This window comes from Bombina bombina, chromosome 9 (assembly GCF_027579735.1).
Source record: "Bombina bombina isolate aBomBom1 chromosome 9, aBomBom1.pri, whole genome shotgun sequence".
NCBI classification, from domain to species: Eukaryota; Metazoa; Chordata; class Amphibia; order Anura; family Bombinatoridae; genus Bombina; species Bombina bombina.
Genome location: NC_069507.1, coordinates 5,770,744 through 5,792,880, shown reverse-complemented (window position 1 = coordinate 5,792,880; position 22,137 = coordinate 5,770,744).

Here is a 22,137-nt window from a genome sequence, read left to right as displayed (position 1 = left end):
TACCTACAATTACCTACAATTAACCTAACACTACACTATCAATAAATTAATTAAACACAATTGCTACAAATAAATACAATTAAATAAACTATCTAAAGTACAAAAAATAAAAAAGAACTAAGTTACAGAAAATAATAAAATATTTACAAACATAAGAAAAATATTACAACAATTTTAAACTAATTACACCTACTCTAAGCCCCCTAATAAAATAACAAAGCCCCCCAAAATAAAAAATTCCCTACCCTATTCTAAAATACAAATATTACAAGCTCTTTTACCTTACCAGCCCTGAACAGGGCCCTTTGCGGGGCATGCCCCAAGAATTTCAGCTCTTTTGCCTGTAAAAAAAAACATACAATACCCCCCCCCCAACATTACAACCCACCACCCACATACCCCTAATCTAACCCAAACCCCCCTTAAATAAACCTAACACTAATCCCCTGAAGATCTTCCTACCTTGTCTTCACCATACCAGGTTCACCGATCCGTCCTGGCTCCAAGATCTTCATCCAACCCAAGCGGGGGTTGGCGATCCATAATCCGGTGCTCCAAAGTCTTCCTCCTATCCGGCAAGAAGAGGACATCCGGACCGGCAAACATCTTCTCCAAGCGGCATCTTCTATCTTCTTCCATCCGATGACGACCGGCTCCATCTTGAAGACCTCCAGCGCGGATCCATCCTCTTCTTCCGACGACTAGACGACGAATGACGGTTCCTTTAAGGGACGTCATCCAAGATGGCGTCCCTCGAATTACGATTGGCTGATAGGAATCTATCAGCCAATCGGAATTAAGGTAGGAATTTTCTGATTGGCTGATGGAATCAGCCAATCAGAATATAGTTCAATCCGATTGGCTGATCCAATCAGCCAATCAGATTGAGCTCGCATTCTATTGGCTGATCGGAACAGCCAATAGAATGCGAGCTCAATCTGATTGGCTGATTGGATCAGCCAATCGGATTGAACTATATTCTGATTGGCTGATTCCATCAGCCAATCAGAAAATTCCTACCTTAATTCCGATTGGCTGATAGAATCCTATCAGCCAATCGGAATTCGAGGGACGCCATCTTGGATGACGTCCCTTAAAGGAACCGTCATTCGTCGTCTAGTCGTCGGAAGAAGAGGATGGATCCGCGCTGGAGGTCTTCAAGATGGAGCCGGTCGTCATCGGATGGAAGAAGATAGAAGATGCCGCTTGGAGAAGATGTTTGCCGGTCCGGATGTCCTCTTCTTGCCGGATAGGAGGAAGACTTTGGAGCACCGGATTATGGATCGCCAACCCCCGCTTGGGTTGGATGAAGATCTTGGAGCCAGGACGGATCGGTGAACCTGGTATGGTGAAGACAAGGTAGGAAGATCTTCAGGGGATTAGTGTTAGGTTTATTTAAGGGGGGTTTGGGTTAGATTAGGGGTATGTGGGTGGTGGGTTGTAATGTTGGGGGGGGGGTATTGTATGTTTTTTTTTACAGGCAAAAGAGCTGAAATTCTTGGGGCATGCCCCGCAAAGGGCCCTGTTCAGGGCTGGTAAGGTAAAAGAGCTTGTAATATTTGTATTTTAGAATAGGGTAGGGAATTTTTTATTTTGGGGGGCTTTGTTATTTTATTAGGGGGCTTAGAGTAGGTGTAATTAGTTTAAAATTGTTGTAATATTTTTCTTATGTTTGTAAATATTTTATTATTTTCTGTAACTTAGTTCTTTTTTATTTTTTGTACTTTAGATAGTTTATTTAATTGTATTTATTTGTAGCAATTGTGTTTAATTAATTTATTGATAGTGTAGTGTTAGGTTAATTGTAGGTAATTGTAGGTAGTTTATTTAATTATTTTATTGATAGGGTAGTGTTAGGTTTAATTATATCTTAGGTTAGGATTTATTTTACAGGTAAATTTGTTATTATTTTAACTAGGTAACTATTAAATAGTTCTTAACTATTTAATAGCTATTGTACCTGGTTAAAATAATTACAAAGTTGCCTGTAAAATAAATATTAATCCTAAAATAGCTATAATATAATTATAATTTATATTGTAGCTATATTAGGATTTATTTTACAGGTAAGTATTTAGCTTTAAATAGGAATCATTTATTTAATAAGAGTTAATTTATTTCGTTAGATAAAAATTATATTTAACTTAGGGGGGTGTTAGTGTTAGGGTTAGACTTAGCTTTAGGGGTTAATACATTTATTAGAATAGCGGTGAGCTCCGGTCGGCAGATTAGGGGTTAATAATTGAAGGTAGGTGTCGGCGATGTTAGGGAGGGCAGATTAGGGGTTAATACTATTTATGATAGGGTTAGTGAGGCGGATTAGGGGTTAATAACTTTATTATAGTAGCGCTCAGGTCCGCTCGGCAGATTAGGGGTTAATAAGTGTAGGTAGGTGTCGGCGACGTTGAGGGGGGCAGATTAGGGGTTAATAAATATAACATAGGGGTCGGCGATGTTAGGGGTAGCAGATTAGGGGTACATAGGGATAACGTAGGTGGCGGCGATTTGCGGTCGGAAGATTAGGGGTTAATTATTTTAAGTAGCTTGCGGCGACGTTGTGGGGGGCAAGTTAGGGGTTAATAGATATAATACAGGGGTCGGCGGTGTTAGGGGCAGCAGATTAGGGGTACATAAGTATAACGTAGGTGGCGGTCGGCAGATTAGGGGTTAAAAATTTTAATCGAGTGGCGGCGATGTGGGGGGACCTCGGTTTAGGGGTACATAGGTAGTTTATGGGTGTTAGTGTACTTTAGGGTACAGTAGTTAAGAGCTTTATAAACCGGCGTTAGCCAGAAAGCTCTTAACTCCTGCTATTTTCAGGCGGCTGGAATCTTGTCGTTAGAGCTCTAACGCTCACTGCAGAAACGACTCTAAATACCGGCGTTAGGAAGATCCCATTGAAAAGATAGGCTACGCAAATGGCGTAGGGGGATCTGCGGTATGGAAAAGTCGCGGCTGAAAAGTGAGCGTTAGACCCTTTAATCACTGACTCCAAATACCAGCGGGCGGCCAAAACCAGCGTTAGGAGCCTCTAACGCTGGTTTTGACGGCTACCGCCGAACTCTAAATCTAGGCCTTTGTGTTTCAGGGTTGATATGTGAAATATAAACAACCAAGGATAGTGTTAGAAAATAAATGGTGGAGTGTGATCATCTGGTAAATTGGGGTCTAAGGGGAGCATGGAGCCCTGTGATATAAGTACTGGACTGGTGAGGTACTGTAAAACATAAAGGGGGAATTAATTAATTAAGGTCCACTCTGAAGTAGAGTGAGAGTGGTGATATAGGAATGAGCATAAGCTGACATGTCAAGCGTGAATAAAGGTGATGCAAAAAGGGGGAAAAAATTCACACGTGTGGTGGTGGAGAAAGTGATAAAAAACATTTTTTTATTTATATAATGAAATTTTTTTATCTATTAACCATTGTATGTAGTATCTCTTCTATACTAACATTTAAAGAGATACATGTATAAGTGAAATTAGGAGGTTTAAATTCTCTTTGTTTTGAGAGTGAGTGTTGTGCATCTTTCTATTGTAAGGTGTTAAATTTACTGCTTGGTATTAAACCCATTATTCATCAGTTGTAATTTACATCTCTTTTATATGCACTGGGTGCTGTGATGTTTGTTTGTAGTAATTGGTATTATTTCCTTTGTCAGAAATATTCTAATCCTTCATATGAACATAGAATAATTGTTCTGTTCATTCATGCCTTTGGGATATACGCTGTCCATTAAATATATCCATTTTGCTTCTGCCTTAAGTAGAGATGTTTCCAAGTCTCCTCCTCTTAGTCCTAAGGATATCTTCTGAATTCCAAAGCATTTTAATTCAGAGGTTTTGGATTGGTGGTATTTAAGGAAATGCGAAGCTACGGACGTGATTTTCTTGTTTTTAGATAGATCTTTGGGGGCATTACGGATATTTCGCAGGTGTTCCATCAGACGGGTGTGTACAGTTCTAGTCGTCATCCCAATATATAATTTGGGGCATGTGCATTGTAGAACATAGATGACTCCACTAGAATTGCAATTGATATAGCTCTTAATTTGATGGTTTTTCCCAAACCTGTCAATGATGGATTTCTTTTTGGTCATATTGCCACATGAGGAGCAGTTTCCACATAAATATGAACCTCTTTCTGGTGGTCTCGTTTTACTGGTTTTTTGTACAAAGTGACTGGGGCTCAGCATTTCTTTTAAATTTCTATTTCTACGGTAGCTGAGTTGGACTCTGTCCCCTATTATGTTCTTTAAGAGGGGGTCCGCTTGTAGTATATGCCAGTTGTTGTTGATTATATTCACAATTTGTTTTGTTTGCTGATTATATGTGAGTACTAGTCTGGTTTTGTTATCACCTGTTTTGGTTTTTGTTTTTAGTAACTCAGATCTAGCAGTTTTTAATGCTCTCGTCTTGGCTACGCGGATCGATCTTTTGCTGTATCCCCTTAGGAGTAGACGCTGCATCAAGTGTCCTAAGCACACAATACATGTGTAAACTGAGAACAAAATATCTCAAGTGATACTGTTACCCCATTGAATGATAAATTGGAACAGTAAACAACAAACTTTTATTAATAACAAATACCTGTGTATCACACAGTTAAAAATCATACAGTTATATTATTCATAAGGTTGCTTAATATGATGGCATGTGGAGTTTTTGAATCCCTAAGTGGTGTACAATATTAAAGAACACAAGCCAACTCGTTACTTGATAAATGGATATTACCAACTAAAAATATATATACCCGAGAAGAATATTCCAAGTCCAAAGAAATTTATTCACCCAATATTACAAGCCACTTTTATTATGAGCAAAGTTGCTATGTGTTTTTAAAAAATACACACACTCACACAGTACACTTTTTTAGTAAACGTTAAGTTAATAAAAGTTATGTTTTAATAATTTCTCTCAACCCTTGACCTGCAGTGGTTGTTTAAGGTCCATATGAGTCTCAATGTTATTTTCATGGAACAGAAGTGCTATCCAAGTGCATTCTTTTAGTCTCTATCTTCTTTGATAGTGACTATATTCGTGACTAGTATATATTATTTGTATACATATATTCTACAACCCAGCAGGCATGACACCTCCCAGGTTTACCAAGCAGGAGAGTGCTGCACTGGTCCACGCCGTCCAGGACTTTTATCCGCAGCTGTTTGGGAACAAGAGGAGGTTGACAGATGCGCATGTTAAGAAGGCCCTCTGGGCATCTATCACCAATGCGGTTCAATTGGTGTTGGGCGTCCAGAGGAGCCAGGATCAGATCATGCGGAGATTCGGAGATATGAGGTTGCGATTGTCCAAAAAAGTCAACCTCATAAGAGAGTGGGTACAAGCCCGTAAAAGAGGGGGCAAAAGAAAGGCCCCGCAGAAACTCTATCTACTCCCTTATGAGGTGACTTTATGTGAGCTCCTCAGTCTCCGGGTCCCCAAAAGGTTTTGATCCTCTCCATCCTCGGCCTCTTCTTCTTCTTTCCCAGCTGCTGCATCTGAAAGTCCTGATCCGGGGGCCAGGGCAGCTGCTTCTCCGTCCGGTGGCCTGGGAGGAGCGGACAGAGAATCTGAACCAGGTAACTATCCAACTTCATATAATATATTAATATTTGATTTGACTTTTAAGAAATGTGTATATAGTCAGATATTCAACCTATATAGATCTCACAACATACTCTACATATGATGTTTAGATATCGGAATTTAGATTAGTCACACATGAAATAGGAATGATGTTTCTTACGCTCTACAGAATATGCGTCACAGAGCGAAAAGGGAATTGCGCATCCGTGAAATCACTATCATCCGCCATTTCATACATTAACTATCGAATCCTAAGACAGTTAGAAATATTCTTTGTTCTTGTTCAATATTAACAAATATACAATTTGCATCTCGTAATACACCCAATTGCAAATATATTTGAAGTCTTTATGAAATAATACTCATCACACTACTCTATCAAAATTTATTTCACGGATGCGTAATTCCCCTTGGAATCATTGCGCAATGATCACGAAAAATAGAATTGCGCACACACGTGAACATGTGTTTGCTGTAACTGGCATCGATTTACACATGTTGGTCAAATGTATATGTTAATTAGTATATATGGGAAGAATATAGTATCCTTATTTACAATCTTCTACATTATAAAAACTATACTAGCAAAATCTAAATAAACAATGAACTATGGCCATCAATTGATGAGAATGAAATAACACAACAAATGAATTAAAGCTACAGTCAACAACATAACAGATTGAAAATAAGAGTACAGAATATATTTATGATGACATTAATTGAGGAAACAATTAACTCATGGGACTAAAAATAGATTATTAGTTTGTCAGTGATTTTGAAATAAATAAAAGGTTTTCAACATGGCCTAATTTGTATTAATGATATCCAATCCTCATTTAATATTTTACAGATCTGGATGTTGGTGCTGGAACCTCAAGCCAGGGCTTGTCACAGTATGGTATGTCTCATTTTAATTGACATTTGTCTTAGAAACATGGACAGAACATTACATAATACATTCACATTGATCGATATTTATATGGATCCTCAAATTCAATTTTTACAATATTTAAAAATAAGAATAAAAAAAACAAATTTTGGATTACATTGTAATACAAATCTGAAATTTGGACTATTTTAATATATCCCATCTATTCTTGATATCTTCATTTTACTGTAAGATTCTTTGAATGGCCAATTTATATTCTTCCCCTGTGTATTGCTTGATATTATTGGGAACATTTTGACCACATTCACACTTTTTTGCATATGTTTCGAATTTTAAAATATACATTACATATTTTTTATTTTTCGAGTCATTTAAGGGACATGACAACTAAATTTTACATTGAATGATTTAGACACGTGATTTTCTTGTTTTGTATAAACATTTGATTAGCTAAATTGGTTCAGTCTATTGTTTTTGTTATTCTAAAAACATATCTAGGTCGGTTTAGGTTAAGCAATGCATTACTGGGATTAACCGGCTGTTTTTTATGCTGAAATTTGCCTATTTTCATATGTTCAAATCATGTGTTCAGATAACAGTAGTACATAGTTGCAAAAAGTATACAATTACACATTTGGAGCTGCATGTCCCTTTAAGAGAGGATAATTAAAGATTTTTGAGGATATCCTTAACTAACATATTAGATTGTAATTGCATGCTCCATCCCATTCATTACATCAACATATGGAGTAGAGAATTCATTAACAGCGACATTGTCAAATCAATATATTTTCATATTAAAGGGACACTGAGCTAAAATTATTACTGTTGTCATTCAGATAGAGCATGTAATATTAATCAAATTTATAATTTACTACTATAATCATATTTTCAATATTCTCTTGATAAATGTATTTTAACCTGGGTTGTTCTTGATGATTGGTGGATACCTTCAACGAACAATATTTATTGATAACAAAAATTGCTTATCTGCCTTTAAGATTAAAATGTTGCAAAATAAATATTATAATAGGAGTCAATGTAAAATAATTTTTAACAGTTTGAAAAGTGAAATCACTGATTGTAAAAATTGATGTCAGTGTCCCTTTAATAAACAATAGATTAATTCATCCTTACATTCTTTGGATTAAACAATATTGATATATAATTCACATATTCACTGTTGGAGTTACTTTATAGATATAAGCATACTCTAACAGCACCATGATTACATATTTGTACAAATCAATTCGGTTTGGTATTGTGATCAGTATGTGTTGTGTCCTAAACAAGATTACTGTACATTGCACAAATGGCTCGATGTGCCACATGTCTTTGTTTATATTTGTCAACAGCTGTTATTCCAAATGTTGTTTGTGTGTATTCTTTGAAGAACATTGATCAATGGGTATACTTAGATATGCAATAGCATCATATGAGATGAGTTTGATGCCTAATATAGTCAGAAATTAAACATATGTTAAATACACCATTTTTTACATAATCCCCTTGATTCAATCATGCATTTTTTCTTCTAATGACTGCTCTATTCTTCACATTTCAAAGTTGATTATTCTTATAAATCGATACAGATGTGATTTAATGATGTCCAAACTGTGTTCACTAATATATATCTATATCATTCATAGAGAGAGTTGTTGTGGGGAGCCCAGAGGGATCCAGCACTGACACAGAGCTGCCTTTGCAGTCTTCTGGTAAGTCCATTGACTCATTTATATGTCATTGAAGGTGTATTGGTAATCAATATTATGAGCATGATTCTGATGAAGCATTACATTTGAAACAAACATATAATTTACTCCTCTGATTATATATCAATTTTATTATATTATTGAAAGATTAAGATCTCAAAGCTTCTTAGTCTACACCTTTGTTATTCAGTAGATGGATAGCATATGTTTGTTTAGATTTTCAATTTTGACAACAATCATCAAGTGATACACACATGAGAACTCTTAAATGTTCAATGTACTCTGCTTTTAGGATTTCTAAAATAATACAGACAATAAATGGAAAATCTGAATCATTGAGAATAACAAATCTAATGTCATTTGTATGCTCCATCAAAATGATGTAAATCATAACTTTGGGTGTGTATATCTTTAATGCAACATTGATGTGTGTCTTTGAGCAACAGTAACATATGTTATAATATCTGATCTTAACGTGTACACAACATGTTATGTTTTACAGAGATTGATTTAACATGTGGGACGGAGGAGGAAGAGGCTCCCTTGGAGTCTGATGGTATGTGAAATATATCTAACATGTATCCAACATGTTTTTTTCTTTAAAAAAAAATTATTGAATAAAATCAAAGTCTACAGCTTTTGCACTTTAAAAAGGAATATTCTTTTTCTTTTATAATACACTACTGCCCCCTTTATATATCAGGCAGCATGAGCATATGCTTTGATTATTCTTTAATTTTTGTCATATTTGTAATTCATGCCATCATGATGTCACATGCATATTCCAGGCCAAAAGAAAATAATCATTTTCGAATTGTACAGACAGTCATTGCTATTCATCTGAGTGCCTATATGCATACCATATCCTTATGTCATCATTGTTTAGAAATTCAAACACACTTCTAAGTATATTGAAAACATAATCAAGTTGAAATGCCTTGATTTGATTTCATGATGTATGAGATGTTAATATATTTTTATTATATATTTCAGATGGATCCTCCACTTCTGGGCATCATTTGTCCGCCCCTGCCTCTTCCCAGGCCCCTGCCCCTTCCCAGGCCCCTCCACAGGCCCAAGACCCTCCCGGCCCTTCCCATTTTGCCTGTCCTGTCCCTCCCAAAAACACCCCTTAGCCCCCCTTCGCCGCTCTCCCCGTATTTTGGCCCGTACAGCTACCCCACCTGCCCAGCCCCCAACTCACCACTCCCCAGCTGTACGGGCTACCCCAGAGCGGCAGCCCATCCCTCCCCAACCCAATCCCATCCCTCCCCAACCCAATCCCATCCCTTCCCCCTGTCTCAACCTTCATTGTCCTGGGTGTCGGATTGTCCTTCCCAGGCACAGCTGAAAGTATCATTCAAAATCAACATTATAAGATATTTAAAGGTACACTGAAGGCAAATTGTTTATATTGTGATTCAAATAGAGCATGCAATGTTAATCAAATTTATAATTTACTACTCTTATCAATTCTTCTTCGTTCTCTTGCTATCTTTATTTAAACAAAGAAATGCATATAATTTTTTAAAATATTCAGAACTCTGGACATAATTTCTTTATTGTTGGTTGAATTTATCCATCAATCAGCAGGGACAACCAAGGTTGATCACCAAAAATGGCCTGCCATATAAACTTACATTCTTGCATTTAAAATAAAGATAGCTAGAGAATTATAACATTTTAAGAATAGGAGTAAATTAAAAACTTTATTTAAATGTCATGCTCTATCTGAATCACAAAAGAAAATATTTTGGTTCAGTTTCCCTTTAATTTGATATCACTACATATACCAATCACCACTACTTGGATCCAAAAATGTATTTACAATTTTTCATACATTATCTCTTGTATAACCCAGTGGGAATGTAATTTCTTCTGGTTGCTATGTTTACACAGCTTGGCCTCAATGCCAAAATGTTTAAGGATAGGTGTGGATACCACAGTATAACTAAACTATTTAAATTGCCAATGTAAGTGCAATGGAAATCCTTTTACAATATTTTATACACTCAAGCTGTAAAAGTGGATCATTGAAAACCAATTAAAGGGGAGAACATGTTTGAGTAAACTATCCCTTTAATGGTTTATGTCTGAATAACATATTTAATGTGTAAATAATCAATTTCAACAAATTAATTTAAAGAAGGATTTATCACAGTCTCTCCCAAGGTCTGTGTGAATATATCAGGTGTGCTAGCTGGAGGCGCTGGTTTAGCTTGTATCAGTCGTTGGTATCTTCCTTTCCTTTCCTTCCTCGGTTGTATAACTCTAGGTGCAAAATAGTGGTGCTGAAATATCAGACAATACACCATACAAAGGTGAATATCTACTCACAGTGTATATTGCAGGTTACCGGCTCCTTCCCAATATGAAAAGACAATATCACAGATTCAGTAAAAAAGTTTGTCTTTATTTGGCTCAACGCAAAAGCGTTTCAAAGGTCCCAGCCGTCTTTCTCAAGAGCAATAAAAGTGCTTTACAAACCAAAGCATTTGGGCTGTGCTGGCCCTTGTCAACTCCCTCCAAGGACTGTGATGCACTCTTTTACCTTGTGAAATGGCTCCAATGGGGCTGTGCTGGCCTTTGTTGGCCGTTGTCAACTCCCTCCAAGGACTGTGATACACTCTTTTACCTTGTCAAATGGCTCCAATTGGGCTGTGCTGGCCCTTGTCCACTCTCTCCAAGGACTGTGATGCACTCTTCTACCTTGTCAAATGGCTCCAATGGGGCTGTGCTGGCCTTTATTGGCCCTTGTCCACTCTCTCCAAGGACTGTGATGCACTCTTTTACCTTGTCAAATGGCTCCAATGGGGCTGTGCTGGCCTTTGTTGGCCGTTGTCAACTCCCTCCAAGGACTGTGATGCACTCTTTTACCTTGTCAAATGGCTCCAATTGGGCTGTGCTGGCCCTTGTCCACTCTCTCCAAGGACTGTGATGCACTCTTCTACCTTGTCAAATGGCTCCAATGGGGCTGTGCTGGCCTTTGTTGGTCCTTGTCCACTCTCTCCAAGGACTGTGATACACTCTTTTACCTTGTCAAATGGCTCCAATGGGGCTGTGCTGGCCTTTGTTGGCCCTTGTCCACTCTCTCCAAGGACTGTGATGCACTCTTTTACCTTGTCATATGGCTCCAATGGGGCTGTGCTGGCTTTTGTCCACTCTCTCCAAGGACTTTGATACACTCTTTTACCTTGTCAAATGGCTCCAATGGGGCTGTGCTGGCCCTTGTCCACTCTCTCCAAGGACTGTGATGCATTCTTTTACCTTGTCGAATGGCTCCAATGGGGCTGTGCTGTCCTTTGTTGGCCCTTGTCAACTCTCTCCAAGGACTGTGATACACTCTTTTACCTTGTCAAATGGCTCCAATGGGGCTGTGCTGGCCCTTGTCCTCTCTCTCCAAGGACTGTGATGCACTCTTTTACCTTGTCAAATGGCTCCAATGGGGCTGTGCTGGCCTTTGTTGGCCCTTGTCCACTCTCTCCAAGGACTGTGATGCACTCTTTTACCTTGTCAAATGGCTCCAATGGGGCTGTGCTGGCCTTTGTTGGCCCTTGTCCACTCTCTCCAAGGACTGTGATGCACTCTTTTACCTTGTCAAATGGCTCCAATGGGGATGTGCTGGCCTTTGTTGGCCGTTGTCAACTCCCTCCAAGGACTGTGATGCACTCTTTTACCTTGTCAAATGGCTCCAATTAGGCTGTGCTGGCCCTTGTCCACTCTCTCCAAGGACTGTGATGCACTCTTCTACCTTGTCAAATGGCTCCAATGGGGCTGTGCTGGCCTTTGTTGGCCCTTGTCCACTCTCTCCAAGGACTGTGATGCACTCTTTTACCTTGTCATATGGCTCCAATGGGGCTGTGCTGGCTTTTGTCCACTCTCTCCAAGGACTGTGATACACTCTTTTACCTTGTCAAATGGCTCCAATGGGGCTGTACTGGCCCTTGTCCAATCTCTCCAAGGACTGTGATGCACTCTTTTACCTTGTCAAATGGCTCCAATGGGGCTGTGCTGGCCTTTGTTGGCCCTTGTCAACTCTCTCCAAGGACTGTGATGCACTATTTTACCTTGTCAAATGGCTCCAATTGGGCTGTGCTGGCCCTTGTCCACTCTCTCCAAGGACTGTGATGCACTCTTTTACCTTGTCAAATGGCTCCAATGGGGCTGTGCTGGCCTTTGTTGGCCCTTGTCCACTCTCTCCAAGGACTGTGATGCACTCTTTTACCTTGTCAAATGGCTCCAATGGGGATCTGCTGGCCTTTGTTGGCCGTTGTCAACTCCCTCCAAGGACTGTGATGCACTCTTTTACCTTGTCAAATGGCTCCAATTAGGCTGTGCTGGCCCTTGTCCACTCTCTCCAAGGACTGTGATGCACTCTTCTACCTTGTCAAATGGCTCCAATGGGGCTGTGGTGGCCTTTGTTGGCCCTTGTCCACTCTCTCCAAGGACTGTGATGCACTCTTTTACCTTGTCTTATGGCTCCAATGGGGCTGTGCTGGCTTTTGTCCACTCTCTCCAAGGACTGTGATACACTCTTTTACCTTGTCAAATGGCTCCAATGGGGCTGTACTGGCCCTTGTCCAATCTCTCCAAGGACTGTGATGCACTCTTTTACCTTGTCAAATGGCTCCAATGGGGCTGTGTTGGCCTTTGTTGGCCCTTGTCAACTCTCTCCAAGGACTGTGATGCACTATTTTACCTTGTCAAATGGCTCCAATTGGGCTGTGCTGGCCCTTGTCCACTCTCTCCAAGGACTGTGATGCACTCTTTTACCTTGTCAAATGGCTCCAATGGGGCTGTGCTGGCCTTTGTTGGCCCTTGTCCACTCTCTCCAAGGACTGTGATGCACTCTTTTACCTTGTCAAATGGCTCCAATGGGGCTGTGCTGGCCTTTGTTGGCCGTTGTCAACTCCCTCCAAGGACTGTGATGCACTCTTTTACCTTGTCAAATGGCTCCAATTGGGCTGTGCTGGCCCTTGTCCACTCTCTCCAAGGACTGTGATGCACTCTTTTACCTTGTCAAATGGCTCCAATGGGCTGTGCTGGCCTTTGTTGGCCGTTGTCAACTCCCTCCAAGGACTGTGATGAACTCTTTTACCTTGTCAAATGGCTCCAATGGGGCTGTGCTGGCCCTTGTCCACTCCCTCCAAGGACTGTGATACACCCTTTTACCTTGTCAATTGGCTCCAATGGGGCTGTGCTGGCCCTTGTCCACTCTCTCCAAGGACTGTGATGCACTCTTCTACCTTGTCAAATGGCTCCAATGGGGCTGTGCTGGCCTTTGTTGGCCCTTGTCCACTCTCTCCAAGGACTGTGATGCACTCTTCTACCTTGTCAAATGGCTCCAATGGGGCTGTGCTGACCTTTGTTGGCCGTTGTCAACTCTCTCCAAGGACTGTGATGCACTCTTTTACCTTGTCAAATGGCTCCAATTGGGCTGTGCTGGCCCTTGTCCACTCTCTCCAAGGACTGTGATGCACTCTTCTACCTTGTCAAATGGCTCCAATGGGGCTGTGCTGGCCCTTGTCCTCTCCAAGGACTGTGATGCACTCTTTTACCTTGTCAAATGGCTCCAATGGGGCTGTGCTGGCCTTTGTTGGCCGTTGTCAACTCCCTCCAAGGACTGTGATGCACTATTTTACCTTGTCAAATGGCTCCAATTGGGCTGTGCTGGCCCTTGTCCACTCTCTCCAAGGACTGTGATGCACTCTTCTACCTTGTCAAATGGCTCCAATGGGGCTGTGCTGGCCTTTGTTGGCCCTTGTCCACTCTCTCCAAGGACTGTGATGCACTCTTCTACCTTGTCAAATGGCTCCAATGGGGCTGTGCTGACCTTTGTTGGCCGTTGTCAACTCTCTCCAAGGACTGTGATGCACTCTTTTACCTTGTCAAATGGCTCCAATTGGGCTGTGCTGGCCCTTGTCCACTCTCTCCAAGGACTGTGATGCACTCTTCTACCTTGTCAAATGGCTCCAATGGGGCTGTGCTGGCCCTTGTCCTCTCCAAGGACTGTGATGCACTCTTTTACCTTGTCAAATGGCTCCAATGGGGCTGTGCTGGCCTTTGTTGGCCCTTGTCCACTCTCTCCAAGGACTGTGATGCACTCTTTTACCTTGTCATATGGCTCCAATGGGGCTGTGCTGGCTTTTGTCCACTCTCTCCAAGGACTGTGATACACTCTTTTACCTTGTCAAATGGCTCCAATGGGGCTGTGCTGGCCTTTGTTGGCCCTTGTCCACTCTCTCCAAGGACTGTGATGCACTCTTTTACCTTGTCAAATGGCTCCAATGGGGCTGTGCTGGCCTTTGTTGGCCGTTGTCAACTCCCTCCAAGGACTGTGATGCACTCTTTTACCTTGTCAAATGGCTCCAATTAGGCTGTGCTGGCCCTTGTCCACTCTCTCCAAGGACTGTGATGCACTCTTCTACCTTGTCAAATGGCTCCAATGGGGCTGTGCTGGCCTTTGTTGGCCCTTGTCCACTCTCTCCAAGGACTGTGATGCACTCTTTTACCATGTCATATGGCTCCAATGGGGCTGTGCTGGCTTTTGTCCACTCTCTCCAAGGACTGTGATACACTATTTTACCTTGTCAAATGGCTCCAATGGGGCTGTACTGGCCCTTGTCCAATCTCTCCAAGGACTGTGATGCACTCTTTTACCTTGTCAAATGGCTCCAATGGGGCTGTGTTGGCCTTTGTTGGCCCTTGTCAACTCTCTCCAAGGACTGTGATGCACTATTTTACCTTGTCAAATGGCTCCAATGGGGCTGTGCTGGCCCTTGTCCACTCTCTCCAAGGACTGTGATGCACTCTTTTACCTTGTCGAATGGCTCCAATGGGGCTGTGCTGTTCTTTGTTGGCCCTTGTCAACTCTCTCCAAGGACTGTGATACACTCTTTTACCTTGTCAAATGGCTCCAATGGGGCTGTGCTGGCCCTTGTCCTCTCTCTCCAAGGACTGTGATGCACTCTTTTACCTTGTCAAATGGCTCCAATGGGGCTGTGCTGGCCTTTGTTGGCCGTTGTCAACTCCCTCCAAGGACTGTGATGCACTCTTTTACCTTGTCAAATGGCTCCAATTGGGCTGTGCTGGCCCTTGTCCACTCTCTCCAAGGACTGTGATGCACTCTTCTACCTTGTCAAATGGCTCCAATGGGGCTGTGCTGGCCTTTGTTGGTCCTTGTCCACTCTCTCCAAGGACTGTGATACACTCTTTTACCTTGTCAAATGGCTCCAATGGGGCTGTGCTGGCCTTTGTTGGCCCTTGTCCACTCTCTCCAAGGACTGTGATGCACTCTTTTACCTTGTCATATGGCTCCAATGGGGCTGTGCTGGCTTTTGTCCACTCTCTCCAAGGACTTTGATACACTCTTTTACCTTGTCAAATGGCTCCAATGGGGCTGTGCTGGCCCTTGTCCACTCTCTCCAAGGACTGTGATGCACTCTTTTACCTTGTCGAATGGCTCCAATGGGGCTGTGCTGTCCTTTGTTGGCCCTTGTCAACTCTCTCCAAGGACTGTGATACACTCTTTTACCTTGTCAAATGGCTCCAATGGGGCTGTGCTGGCCCTTGTCCTCTCTCTCCAAGGACTGTGATGCACTCTTTTACCTTGTCAAATGGCTCCAATGGGGCTGTGCTGGCCTTTGTTGGCCCTTGTCCACTCTCTCCAAGGACTGTGATGCACTCTTTTACCTTGTCAAATGGCTCCAATGGGGATCTGCTGGCCTTTGTTGGCCGTTGTCAACTCCCTCCAAGGACTGTGATGCACTCTTTTACCTTGTCAAATGGCTCCAATTAGGCTGTGCTGGCCCTTGTCCACTCTCTCCAAGGACTGTGATGCACTCTTCTACCTTGTCAAATGGCTCCAATGGGGCTGTGCTGGCCTTTGTTGGCCCTTGTCCACTCTCTCCAAGGACTGTGATGCACTCTTTTACCTTGTCATATGGCTCCAATGGGGCTGTGCTGGCTTTTGTCCACTCTCTCCAAGGACTGTGATACACTCTTTTACCTTGTCAAATGGCTCCAATGGGGCTGTACTGGCCCTTGTCCAATGTCTCCAAGGACTGTGATGCACTCTTTTACCTTGTCAAATGGCTCCAATGGGGCTGTGTTGGCCTTTGTTGGCCCTTGTCAACTCTCTCCAAGGACTGTGATGCACTATTTTACCTTGTCAAATGGCTCCAATTGGGCTGTGCTGGCCCTTGTCCACTCTCTCCAAGGACTGTGATGCACTCTTTTACCTTGTCAAATGGCTCCAATGGGGCTGTGCTGGCCTTTGTTGGCCCTTGTCCACTCTCTCCAAGGACTGTGATGCACTCTTTTACCTTGTCAAATGGCTCCAATGGGGATCTGCTGGCCTTTGTTGGCCGTTGTCAACTCCCTCCAAGGACTGTGATGCACTCTTTTACCTTGTCAAATGGCTCCAATTAGGCTGTGCTGGCCCTTGTCCACTCTCTCCAAGGACTGTGATGCACTCTTCTACCTTGTCAAATGGCTCCAATGGGGCTGTGCTGGCCTTTGTTGGCCCTTGTCCACTCTCTCCAAGGACTGTGATGCACTCTTTTACCTTGTCTTATGGCTCCAATGGGGCTGTGCTGGCTTTTGTCCACTCTCTCCAAGGACTGTGATACACTCTTTTACCTTGTCAAATGGCTCCAATGGGGCTGTACTGGCCCTTGTCCAATCTCTCCAAGGACTGTGATGCACTCTTTTACCTTGTCAAATGGCTCCAATGGGGCTGTGTTGGCCTTTGTTGGCCCTTGTCAACTCTCTCCAAGGACTGTGATGCACTATTTTACCTTGTCAAATGACTCCAATTGGGCTGTGCTGGCCCTTGTCCACTCTCTCCAAGGACTGTGATGCACTCTTTTACCTTGTCAAATGGCTCCAATGGGGCTGTGCTGGCCTTTGTTGGTCCTTGTCCACTCTCTCCAAGGACTGTGATGCACTCTTTTACCTTGTCAAATGGCTCCAATGGGGCTGTGCTGGCCTTTGTTGGCCGTTGTCAACTCCCTCCAAGGACTGTGATGCACTCTTTTACCTTGTCAAATGGCTCCAATTGGGCTGTGCTGGCCCTTGTCCACTCTCTCCAAGGACTGTGATGCACTCTTTTACCTTGTCAAATGGCTCCAATGGGCTGTGCTTGCCTTTGTTGGCCGTTGTCAACTCCCTCCAAGGACTGTGATGAACTCTTTTACCTTGTCAAATGGCTCCAATGGGGCTGTGCTGGCCCTTGTCCACTCCCTCCAAGGACTGTGATACACCCTTTTACCTTGTCAATTGGCTCCAATGGGGCTGTGCTGGCCCTTGTCCACTCTCTCCAAGGACTGTGATGCACTCTTCTACCTTGTCAAATGGCTCCAATGGGGCTGTGCTGGCCTTTGTTGGCCCTTGTCCACTCTCTCCAAGGACTGTGATGCACTCTTCTACCTTGTCAAATGGCTCCAATGGGGCTGTGCTGACCTTTGTTGGCCGTTGTCAACTCTCTCCAAGGACTGTGATGCACTCTTTTACCTTGTCAAATGGCTCCAATTGGGCTGTGCTGGCCCTTGTCCACTCTCTCCAAGGACTGTGATGCACTCTTTTACCTTGTCAAATGGCTCCAATGGGGCTGTGCTGGCCCTTGTCCTCTCCAAGGACTGTGATGCACTCTTTTACCTTGTCAAATGGCTCCAATGGGGCTGTGCTGGCCTTTGTTGGCCGTTGTCAACTCCCTCCAAGGACTGTGATGCACTATTTTACCTTGTCAAATGGCTCCAATTGGGCTGTGCTGGCCCTTGTCCACTCTCTCCAAGGACTGTGATGCACTCTTCTACCTTGTCAAATGGCTCCAATGGGGCTGTGCTGGCCTTTGTTGGCCCTTGTCCACTCTCTCCAAGGACTGTGATGCACTCTTCTACCTTGTCAAATGGCTCCAATGGGGCTGTGCTGACCTTTGTTGGCCGTTGTCAACTCTCTCCAAGGACTGTGATGCACTCTTTTACCTTGTCAAATGGCTCCAATTGGGCTGTGCTGGCCCTTGTCCACTCTCTCCAAGGACTGTGATGCACTCTTCTACCTTTTCTTTTGGCTCCAATGGGGCTGTGCTGGCCCTTGTCCTCTCCAAGGACTGTGATGCACTCTTTTACCTTGTCAAATGGCTCCAATGGGGCTGTGCTGGCCTTTGTTGGCCCTTGTCCACTCTCTCCAAGGACTGTGATGCACTCTTTTACCTTGTCATATGGCTCCAATGGGGCTGTGCTGGCTTTTGTCCACTCTCTCCAAGGACTGTGATACACTCTTTTACCTTGTCAAATGGCTCCAATGGGGCTGTGCTGGCCTTTGTTGGCCCTTGTCCACTCTCTCCAAGGACTGTGATGCACTCTTTTACCTTGTCAAATGGCTCCAATGGGGCTGTGCTGGCCTTTGTTGGCCGTTGTCAACTCCCTCCAAGGACTGTGATGCACTCTTTTACCTTGTCAAATGGCTCCAATTAGGCTGTGCTGGCCCTTGTCCACTCTCTCCAAGGACTGTGATGCACTCTTCTACCTTGTCAAATGGCTCCAATGGGGCTGTGCTGGCCTTTGTTGGCCCTTGTCCACTCTCTCCAAGGACTGTGATGCACTCTTTTACCATGTCATATGGCTCCAATGGGGCTGTGCTGGCTTTTGTCCACTCTCTCCAAGGACTGTGATACACTATTTTACCTTGTCAAATGGCTCCAATGGGGCTGTACTGGCCCTTGTCCAATCTCTCCAAGGACTGTGATGCACTCTTTTACCTTGTCAAATGGCTCCAATGGGGCTGTGTTGGCCTTTGTTGGCCCTTGTCAACTCTCTCCAAGGACTGTGATGCACTATTTTACCTTGTCAAATGGCTCCAATTGGGCTGTGCTAGCCCTTGTCCACTCTCTCCAAGGACTGTGATACACTCTTTTACCTTGTCAAATGGCTCCAATGGGGCTGTGCTGGCCTTTGTTGGCCCTTGTCCACTCTCTCCAAGGACTGTGATGCACTTTTTTACCTTGTCATATGGCTCCAATGGGGCTGTGCTGGCTTTTGTCCACTCTCTCCAAGGACTTTGATACACTCTTTTACCTTGTCAAATGGCTCCAATGGGGCTGTGCTGACCTTTGTTGGCCCTTGTCAACTCTCTCCAAGGACTGTGATACACTCTTTTACCTTGTCAAATGGCTCCAATGGGGCTGTGCTGGCCCTTGTCCTCTCTCTCCAAGGACTGTGATGCACTCTTTTACCTTGTCAAATGGCTCCAATGGGGCTGTGCTGGCCTTTGTTGGCCCTTGTCCACTCTCTCCAAGGACTGTGATGCACTCTTTTACCTTGTCAAATGGCTCCAATGGGGCTGTGCTGGCCTTTGTTGGCCCTTGTCCACTCTCTCCAAGGACTGTGATGCACTCTTTTACCTTGTCAAATGGCTCCAATGGGGATCTGCTGGCCTTTGTTGGCCGTTGTCAACTCCCTCCAAGGACTGTGATGCACTCTTTTACCTTGTCAAATGGCTCCAATTAGGCTGTGCTGGCCCTTGTCCACTCTCTCCAAGGACTGTGATGCACTCTTCTACCTTGTCAAATGGCTCCAATGGGGCTGTGCTGGCCTTTGTTGGCCCTTGTCCACTCTCTCCAAGGACTGTGATGCACTCTTTTACCTTGTCATATGGCTCCAATGGGGCTGTGATGGCTTTTGTCCACTCTCTCCAAGGACTGTGATACACTCTTTTACCTTGTCAAATGGCTCCAATGGGGCTGTACTGGCCCTTGTCCAATCTCTCCAAGGACTGTGATGCACTCTTTTACCTTGTCAAATGGCTCCAATGGGGCTGTGTTGGCCTTTGTTGGCCCTTGTCAACTCTCTCCAAGGACTGTGATGCACTATTTTACCTTGTCAAATGGCTCCAATTGGGCTGTGCTGGCCCTTGTCCACTCTCTCCAAGGACTGTGATTCACTCTTTTACCTTGTCAAATGGCTCCAATGGGGCTGTGCTGGCCTTTGTTGGCCCTTGTCCACTCTCTCCAAGGACTGTGATGCACTCTTTTACCTTGTCAAATGGCTCCAATGGGGCTGTGCTGGCCTTTGTTGGCCGTTGTCAACTCCCTCCAAGGACTGTGATGCACTCTTTTACCTTGTCAAATGGCTCCAATTGGGCTGTGCTGGCCCTTGTCCACTCTCTCCAAGGACTGTGATGCACTCTTTTACCTTGTCAAATGGCTCCAATGGGCTGTGCTGGCCTTTGTTGGCCGTTGTCAACTCCCTCCAAGGACTGTGATGAACTATTTTACCTTGTCAAATGGCTCCAATGGGGCTGTGCTGGCCCTTGTCCACTCCCTCCAAGGACTGTGATACACCCTTTTACCTTGTCAATTGGCTCCAATGGGGCTGTGCTGGCCCTTGTCCACTCTCTCCAAGGACTGTGATGCACTCTTCTACCTTGTCAAATGGCTCCAATGGGGCTGTGCTGGCCTTTGTTGGCCCTTGTCCACTCTCTCCAAGGACTGTGATGCACTCTTCTACCTTGTCAAATGGCTCCAATGGGGCTGTGCTGACCTTTGTTGGCCGTTGTCAACTCTCTCCAAGGACTGTGATGCACTCTTTTACCTTGTCAAATGGCTCCAATTGGGCTGTGCTGGCCCTTGTCCACTCTCTCCAAGGACTGTGATGCACTCTTCTACCTTGTCAAATGGCTCCAATGGGGCTGTGCTGGCCCTTGTCCTCTCCAAGGACTGTGATGCACTCTTTTACCTTGTCAAATGGCTCCAATGGGGCTGTGCTGGCCTTTGTTGGCCCTTGTCCACTCTCTCCAAGGACTGTGATGCACTCTTTTACCTTGTCATATGGCTCCAATGGGGCTGTGCTGGCTTTTGTCCACTCTCTCCAAGGACTGTGATACACTCTTTTACCTTGTCAAATGGCTCCAATGGGGCTGTGCTGGCCTTTGTTGGCCCTTGTCCACTCTCTCCAAGGACTGTGATGCACTCTTTTACCTTGTCAAATGTCTCCAATGGGGCTGTGCTGGCCTTTGTTGGCCGTTGTCAACTCCCTCCAAGGACTGTGATGCACTCTTTTACCTTGTCAAATGGCTCCAATTAGGCTGTGCTGGCCCTTGTCCACTCTCTCCAAGGACTGTGATGCACTCTTCTACCTTGTCAAATGGCTCCAATGGGGCTGTGCTGGCCTTTGTTGGCCCTTGTCCACTCTCTCCAAGGACTGTGATGCACTCTTTTACCATGTCATATGGCTCCAATGGGGCTGTGCTGGCTTTTGTCCACTCTCTCCAAGGACTGTGATACACTCTTTTACCTTGTCAAATGGCTCCAATGGGGCTGTACTGGCCCTTGTCCAATCTCTCCAAGGACTGTGATGCACTCTTTTACCTTGTCAAATGGCTCCAATGGGGCTGTGTTGGCCTTTGTTGGCCCTTGTCAACTCTCTCCAAGGACTGTGATGCACTATTTTACCTTGTCAAATGGCTCCAATTGGGCTGTGCTGGCCCTTGTCCACTCTCTCCAAGGACTGTGATGCACTCTTTTACCTTGCCAAATGGCTCCAATGGGGCTGTGCTGGCCTTTGTTGGCCGTTGTCAACTCCCTCCAAGGACTGTGATGCACTCTTTTACCTTGTCAAATGGCTCCAATTGGGCTGTGCTGGCCCTTGTCCACTCTCTCCAAGGACTGTGATGCACTCTTTTACCTTGTCAAATGGCTCCAATGGGCTGTGCTGGCCTTTGTTGGCCGTTGTCAACTCCCTCCAAGGACTGTGATGAACTCTTTTACCTTGTCAAATGGCTCCAATTGGGCTGTGCTGGCCCTTGTCCACTCTCTCCAAGGACTGTGATGCACTCTTTTACCTTGTCAAATGGCTCCAATGGGGCTGTTGCTGGCCTTTGTTGGCCGTTGTCAACTCCCTCCAAGGACTGTGATGAACTCTTTTACCTTGTCAAATGGCTCCAATGGGGCTGTG